Genomic DNA, 8667 nt, shown 5'->3' with positions numbered 1-8667 from the left:
TCTTAATTGATTATTTAATTAATCGTATGCCGATACGAGTAAATTAAATTGCTTAAAATTGACGGATGATTTTGTGAATAAAGTTAACGTGTCTTATTGTAATTCGATTAAATTAGATACGGTCTAAGTAATCGAATTGTTTTATTACTTAGATAAAATTATTGTTTACGAAACAATTGAATTTGAATGAATAATTTATTATAAATACAAGACGTTGTAATTTATAATTTGATAAACCGTTTTGGTACAAGTAATTACGAATTACTAGTCGATTTTTGTATATGACATATTTTATGAGTATGTTGATTTTTAATATGTTAAAAATACATTACAATTTCACATGTCAAGTAACATGTCACATATGTCACAATTGACAAATGACAAAATAAAATGGACCTTCCATTTTATGTCGAATGTGCCGAAACATTGGAGAGAGTATTAGTGGATAAATTGTGTTGATTATTTTAATAAAAGAAAACACAATGATTAAACCTAATATAGCCTTGCGTACCTAGCTTTTGAGAAGAGCATTTTTGCATGCTTTGGCTCTGATGTGACCATAATTAGCGCAGATTTAGCCCCCGAATTAGCCTTGTTCCCATGCTTTTTAGTGCATATTTGGGTCATTTATTATCTTTAGTTCTTTGTTTTGCATATTCTTTGAGATTTTGATCCCTTGGTAGGAAAGGAGTAAGAATCTTGCATTTTCATGGCAAAACGAGACTAAATTGATCGAATCCAATGACCAAGCATCAAGGAGAGACAAGATTAGAAGGCCTTTGTACATATTATAGTAGATGAGCAATGTTGAGAAAGGATCCTTGAGTCCCCAAGGAAATCCCCAAGGAATTTATGAAGAAAAGGGAAGAAAAGAAGAAGAAATGTTGCTGAGGAACAATCCGTGCGGATTGTCTATAATCCGGCCGTCCTCCACATGCGCAATCCGTGCGGTTTCATCCCAAGACGCTCGGGTTTGCCACCACCAGAATCCGCTCGGATTCACCTGAAGCCGCCCGTGTTCCACCGCCAGAATCCGCCCGTCCCGACTCCAAAACGCACGGATTCCTGTACAGCACAATTTCGTCTTCTCCAAGCTACAAACAAAGAAGCCCTTCCTTCGAAAAATACCGGCTCCTCCCTGCTCAATCTAAAAAGTGTAATTACTAGTTTAGTCCTTAGTTAACCCTAATGCATCCCCTTAATTTCCACTATAAATACCCCATTAGTCTAATTAGAAGAGCATGTTCTTCTTATCAAACATTAGAGTATTTAATACCAATCAAATCTCTCTTTAGTTTTGTAATCAACAATTAATCAAGTTTTAATACAAGTTTTATTTCCTTAATCTCTCTTTTCTTCATCCTTTATTTTGGGTAATTGAAGATTATTTGGGTTATTATTGGGAGATTGACAACCTCTCAATCAAGCATCAAGTACTTCTTTTATCCTTGCTTTATTATTGGAATCATTAGTAGGTATAATCCTCTTAATCCTTTTTTAATTATTGTTAATTACTTTCATTTATTCATCATGTTTCATTTTGTTGGTATGATTGACAACCTTGCTAGCATGATCAACATGATAATGAGTGAGTAGTGACCTAGCTAGGGTTAATGGGTGATTAGGGGAAACCAACATGGGGAATGATTCATGCTTAAATTAATATGCTTTCATGATTTATTTGCTTGCTTGTTTTGATCTCAACTCATGCACATGTTATGTTTGATGAAATGCGAGCCTATGAATCCTTGCATTTTTTACCCATCACCTATCTTTTCAATGAGACTTGTAAGACATAAACCAACTCGAGTCTCATTAGACCATGCATGTTGTTGAGTAGGGAAAATTAAGTCGACTTGTAGGTGTTTTACAATCTATTCAATTCGGCTCCGGGACCCAAACTTTCCTAGGATTGTAAGATATAACCCCAACTCAATCCATCACAACAATAATTGCTTGCTTATAATTTGAGAACATGTTTGTATGATCAATTCCCATGATTCCCCTATGACCCCATGACACCCTAGTGCTTTTTATCAATTGTTTACAACCCTTTTAATTCATCTTGCTTGTTTATTTCCGTTGCTATTTTAGTTTAGTTACCTTCTACATCAACCCAAACTGTGACACCCCTAAGACACCACTAGTTTCAATAGAAATCTCATCTCAATTCCCGTCCCTTGGGATCCGACCTTTACTTGCCTCTTTACTAATTGTAGAGTTGTTTGTGAAGCTATAAATTGTGTTTTGATTCGGATGTGACCCAACGACCACACACCTATTTAATTGTGAACACGAAACGGACCGATCAAAAATGGCGCCGTTGCCGGGGACGATGTTTACTTGATTTAGATTTTCTTACATTGTTATTAGTTGTGTCTTTCTTTGCCTTGGGGAAGTAAAACTCCTCAAGGTTTGTTCTAATTGTTTTCAAGTTGTTTAATATTTTGCATGTCTAGAAGGTCACAAGGTGATTTGTTACCTTTTGATCGTGAAATTGAAAGAACTTTGACAACCAATAGGAGACTTGCTAGGTGGAATTTGAGAGGTATTAGTGAGGTTGTAGATATTCAACCAACTATTGAGTTCATCAACCCTTTTGCAAGAGAAGGTGAGGAGAACCCATTACAAAATACCCCACAAAATCAACCTACAATGCCTAAGTTTTCGTCACATTCCGTACCCACCGAGGAGAACCTACCCAATGGTACTCCCACACCACAACATCTAACCGGAAATTTTATTGCCAAATCCGCCTTTATCCAATTAGTCGAAAGGAGCCAATTTGGGGGGATGCCTAGTGAAGACCCTCATTATAATATGGAAACCTTTTGTGACTATTGTGATGCGATTTCTCAAACCGGTGTAACTCAAGACCAAATTCGATGGGTCTTATTTCCTTTTTCTCTAATTGGCACCGCGAAACAATGGTTGAAGGGCCATGATAAGGCTACTCTCGGAATTGATTCTTGGAAGAAGTTGGCTCTAGCTTTCTACAAAAAATTCTACCCACCGGAAAAGACTAACATGCTAAGAGCTCAAATTACGGGTTTTAAGCAAAGGGATGAATAATCTTTGTATGAAGCTTGGGAGCGGTTCAAGGGAATTTGTCGCTCATGTCCTCACCATGGACTTAGCGAATGGTTCTTGGTACAACAATTTTGGAACGGTTTATATGAAGATTCAAGGAACATTCTCAACATGGGATCAAATGGAATGTTCACCGAAGTGGATGACAATCAAACATGGAACAAAATTGAGGAAATGGCGGTCCATAACTCACAAAATAGTAGACCTCGCAAGGCTACTAGAGGAGGAAAGCATGAAGTGGACTCCGTTACTCAATTGGGTGCTCAACTTAGTGCTCACATTGACACAATCAATTTGAAGTTTGAAAAAGCTATGGCTAGACTTGAAGAAGTCTCAAAATCACCAAAGCATCATGTTAATGCCATGACGGCATCTTCATCAATCCCAAGTGGGATATGTGAGAATTGTGGAACTTTGGGACATGACCAAAGTGAATGTAGGGGAACAAATGAACAAGTGAATGCTTTCCAAGCATACAAGAGTGGTACCCCTTATTCCAACTATTACAATGAGAACACCAAATTCCATCCAAATCTCTCATACAAATGCCAAAATGTTCAAAACCCTCAAACAACATACACCCCACCTCCCATGAGAAACCAAAATCAAAGACCCTTTTACAATCAAAACCAAGGTTACCAAAATCAAAATCCATACAATCACCAAAATGACCAAGGTTTTGATGTCCAAAAAGCGGTCCTCCAAATGCAAAAGAATCAACAAGATTTTTTTACTCAAATGCAAAAAGATAGTCAAGCAAAGGAAACCACCATCAACAACATCCTAGCTCACACCAAGATGTTGGAAACCCAATTGACTCAACTAGCATCTTCAAGCTCACAAAGACAAAAGGGGCAATTACCACCTCAAAGTAATTCCCCAAGACATGAAACGGTTAGTGCCATTCACTTGAGAAGTGGTACAAGGTATGAAGCACCGAAGAAGCAAGTTGAGGATGAAGTTGTGGAAGCTAGTGATAAAGAAGAAATTGTGCAAAACTCCAAAGACGGAGAATCATCAAAAGAAGAAATTTCAAAGAAAAATGAAGGCAAGGTCAAGGAGAAGGAGCCCATTGTGATTAGACTTCCTTTTCCAAGTCGTCAAGCCAAGCCCAAATTTGATGACCAACTTGGAAAGTTTATGGAAATTGTGAAGAATTTGGAAGTCTCGATTCCTTTCACGGAATTAATCAATCACGTGCCGGCCTATGCGAAATACATGAAAGACATTCTCACAAAGGAGAAGTCGAGCCGGAAACTTGAGACTATTGCCTTCACTAAGGTCAGTAGTGCAATACTTCAAGGGAGTTCACCTCCAAAACTAAAGGATCCGGGAAGCTACTCAATACCGTGTACCATTGGCGACACCACGATCAACAAAGCCTTATGTGATCTAGGGGCTAGTGTGAGTGTTATGCCGTACTCGGTGAATAAAAGGTTGGGGATGGGAGAACTTAAATGCACCAATATCACACTCCAAATGGCCGATAGATCGACAAAGACACCATTAGGGATATGGGAAGATGTTCCCGTACGAATTGGGAAGTTTTTCATCCCGGTGGACTTTGTCATTGTTGATATGGAGGAAGATTCCAACATTCCAATCATTCTAGGAAGACCTTTCCTACACACCGCGGGTGCGGTGATTGATGTGAAACATGGTGATCTCACTCTAGAAGTGGGAGATGAAAGCATAACCTTTAATCTTGACAAGACTATGAGAGCTCCTCGTTTGCATGAACCGTGTTTCATGATTGATCATTATAGCCGGAAGGATGATAGGAAGAAGTCGGAACTCCAATGGAAGAAGAAAATTGAAGATGCTCCATTCAAAGAGCAAGTGAATTGTGACAAGGAGAGCTTGCAAAGCTCATCAAAATCAAGCAAAGAAGAAGAGGATGGCCTCATTGGCCAAGAGAAGAAATTGGGAGAATTGTCTCCATCAAATCAAGAGATTTTCAATGATCAACTTAATGAAGTTTGTGGTCTTTGGGACGACGAATTTGAAGGGATTTTTAATCCCTACATTGGTAATGCCATCGATCAAGACCGACAACAAGGGCCAAGGTCTATTGAAGAGCTTTATAATGACAATGAATAAGCGTTTGATTATTTCTTCAAGGTGTTGAGCAACATCAACAACACCTTGAATATGCCCCCTTGACATCTCATCAAGAATGAGAGTTTGGTGGAGTCCTCCCTAAACCACCGTTTGTAAATATTTCTAACTCCCTAACTCGCATTTCAATTCTTGTATTGCATTTTTGTCATCTTTGGATTTTTATACTTTGATCAAGATAATTGTCATGTTTGAGAGAAGTGAGGGAGGGACTAATGATCTCAATTGATGTGTAGTGCTTTAGCTTAGTGTGAGGATGACAATTGCCTAGGCTATCCATGCCTTAGTAGTGCCCCCACAATGAAGAACACGAGATATGAAGAAGAATGGAAGAATGACAAGGAATATGCATTGTACAAGGATGGAACTGAATCCGGGTACAAAGGGGTCGAATCCGAGCGGATTCAGGAGAATCCGCCCGTTTTCATGCAATCCGGCCGTGTTGGGTAGAAGACGCACGTCCTGAAATGAGCTGAAATTTTGAAATTTTTGACTGTCAAGGAATCTGGGCGTCCTACATTCAAATCCGCCCGTCTTTGAAAAGCCGCCCGTCCTGAAAGGAAGACGCCCGTCTTCTTGGCTGAGAAAAACAAGAAAAATTCCTGGACTGAAATCCGGCCGTCTTCTGTATAATCCGCCCGTCTCGTGTCTTCGAATCCGAGCGTCTTCCCTTAAAGACGCCCGTCTTTAGGCGAGTTTTTCCCAACCCAGAAAAGTCAGAATCCGCCTGTCTTGAGCAGAAACCGCACGGATTGCCCCTGCAGTTCGAATTTTTTCGGGCTTTATAAAACCCCTCCCACCTTCATTTCTTCATTCCTTCATTCATAACACTACTCAAAAACATCAAAACCCTCATCCTCTCCATCACAAAAACAAAATTCCTCAACTACATTTACCAAAATCAAATCAAAACATCCTTTTAACAACAAATCAATCACTCCTTTTTCAATAAAAATCAAAACCAAGCACAAAATCTTCAACCTTTGAGTCGATTTTCGAATTCATAAAGGCAAAGCCTTTCACCTTTAAATCGATTTGGGTACACTACAAATTGAAGATTTTTCATTCTTTTCTTGGTTAATTCATCATTGGCAAGGACTAAGGGAGCAACAAAGGCAACAAAGGCAAAGGTACCAAAGGCAAAGACACTTTCATCAAGGCAAAAGGCTCTTCAAGCAAAGAAAGCATTGGCTATGGTGGTAGCAAACCCAAACTTGGAAGTGCAACAACAACAACAACCTTCTATGGGAGCAACAACATCTATTACTCCGGAAATTGATCAACTTTTGCACTATCCGGAGGTAACTTTTATTTCCAAAACCCATAGAGACACTTTTGCCAAGTTTGCTAGAAAATCATTTTAATCCACCAAGTTTATTTGTGAAGATACCTTAGATAAGTTGGGTGTCCTTAAGCAAACTAGAGCCTTTTTTAAAGCCATGGGGTTGGAGAAATTGTTTGAATCAAAAGAATTGACATACCCCTCCCTTACCTTGGAATTTTTGAGTTCTTTGAAAGTCAACAAAGTTGAGACTAGGGAGAACCTCGAGTTTCGTCTAGCTAATGTTAGTAGATGCATTTCCTTTAGGGAATTGGGTGAAGCTTTGGGTCTTAGTGATGAACCGAGTTATTTTAAGAATGTTGGAAAGTATGACACCGACCCTCTTTGGGAGGCAATTTCCGGAAGGAAATTTGGGGATTTTCATGCGAGTCGTGCTCTTTTAGTCCACCATCCGGGCATAAGAGTATGGCACAAGGTCATAGGAAACACCATCATTGCAAGGAAAGATACCAACCATTTCACCAAACTTGACTTTGTTCTTCTTGAGTCGGCTTTGAACATTGGAAGAGTACACACCAAGCCTTTCAACTCTCTAAGGCTTTTGGTAGATAGATGGCTCAACATTGATTGTGGGAAGAAAGGCACTATCGTTATTGTGAATGGCGGCCTAGTCACTATCCTAGCTAAATACTTTGATCCTAACTTCAATAAAGATAACAAGTATGAAGCAAAAGAAGGTGGTCATCTTGTTGATATGCATACTATGATACACAAGTACAAGTGGGTTTCCCATAACCCTCTTGACAACAAGTATGGATGGCTCACTAGTGAGGCTAGATCATTTACTTTGCCTTCAAAGATTTGTCGTCTAAGCGTCCACCGGACCAATTATCTACTTCCCCTTTCAAAAGAGGCCGAATATATTATCCGACAACAAAAGGGTGAACTTGAAATACCCTCCTCTTCCATTGTCACACCACCCTACCCTTTCGAGTACCAAGAGTTCAAGCCGGAAGGTGTTGAAGCAAGAAATGATTATTTGACTCTTCTCATGCAAGAAATGCACAAGCAAGCCTTTGAGGATCAAAAAAATGCTTACTTGGCTCAATATCCACCCCTCCTACACTTAGCTAAGCAAGGACTACTTGACCCATCATGTCCTTTGCCTAGTTGGGCGGATAGAGAAGTCCTATTTCCGAGTGCATCTAGGGTCGTTCCGGGTGACAATGAGGTTGTCGGTAATGAAGAAGTTGATGATAACATTGATGAGGAAGCAAGTGAAGAAGGAGAAGAGGATAATGAAGAAGATGATGAGCAAGGTGAAGAAGAAAGTGAAGAAGCAAATGAAGAGGGAAGTGGCAATGAGACCACTTCTAATGAGGAAGATGATGATAGTGATGATATGATGGAAGATTAGCAAGCTTTGGAGGCTCCTACCCTCTCAAGGTTTGTCTATTTCTCTCTTTGTATTTAATTATTTTCTTGATCATTGTTGAAGTAGTCCTAGCATCATAGAGGACTCACACCTCGGTACCATTGAGGTGTTCTCATTTTATTGTTCCCACTTTCAAAATCCAAAATGACAAATTAGTTTCATGCATTGCATAGTGTGTGCATGAACTATACCCATCCTTAGGACATTAACAATAGTGTCTCACTCGGTTTGGGGAAGTTAATGCATACACAACGGGAGGTAATCTAAATTATCCTCTCCGTCATAAACAAAAACCATGCATCATGTAGTGTAGACTAGTGTAGATTGCATTTAGTGTAGAAATCATGCATCATCTTTGCATAATTTCCCATCATTTTGGCCATTGAGGACAATGCCCATATTAGTGTGGGGATGGGGAATTCTAACTTAACTCTTATTCAAAAATGCTAAAAAATTAAAAAATTTCGAAAATCCATAAAATTTGAAAATTGAAAAAGCCAAAAACATGTTTATTTCCTTTTGTAGTGTAGTCTTGTATATATTATTGTATATATTGTGTTTGTTCTATCCTTGTTCACATTGATTGACTACGCCACGTCCAAGACATGAGGATCATGAAGACCGCATGGTATGATCTTTCCAATCTCCTTTTTCCTCTTTATGTTAATGACTATGTGGCTTCATTTTGATTAATGCGGTATAACAATGTGAATTTAGGACTTGCATTTAGTTTATATGTCAT

General features: G+C 39.0%; 1 non-coding gene across 1 annotated transcript; it reads right to left on the bottom strand.

The window, feature by feature from the left end:
* Positions 1 to 3027: 3027 nt before the first annotated feature.
* LOC141654373 (small nucleolar RNA R71) lies at positions 3028 to 3134 on the bottom strand. Its single transcript, XR_012547933.1, has one exon. It is a non-coding gene; the product is annotated as a small nucleolar RNA R71 (small nucleolar RNA).
* Positions 3135 to 8667: the final 5533 nt, after the last annotated feature.

Source organism: Silene latifolia, chromosome 4 (assembly GCF_048544455.1).
Source record: "Silene latifolia isolate original U9 population chromosome 4, ASM4854445v1, whole genome shotgun sequence".
In the NCBI taxonomy this organism is placed as follows: Eukaryota; Viridiplantae; Streptophyta; class Magnoliopsida; order Caryophyllales; family Caryophyllaceae; genus Silene; species Silene latifolia.
The sequence above is the reverse complement of the archived record's forward strand: the minus strand, read 5'-3'. Positions and strand labels throughout refer to the sequence as shown.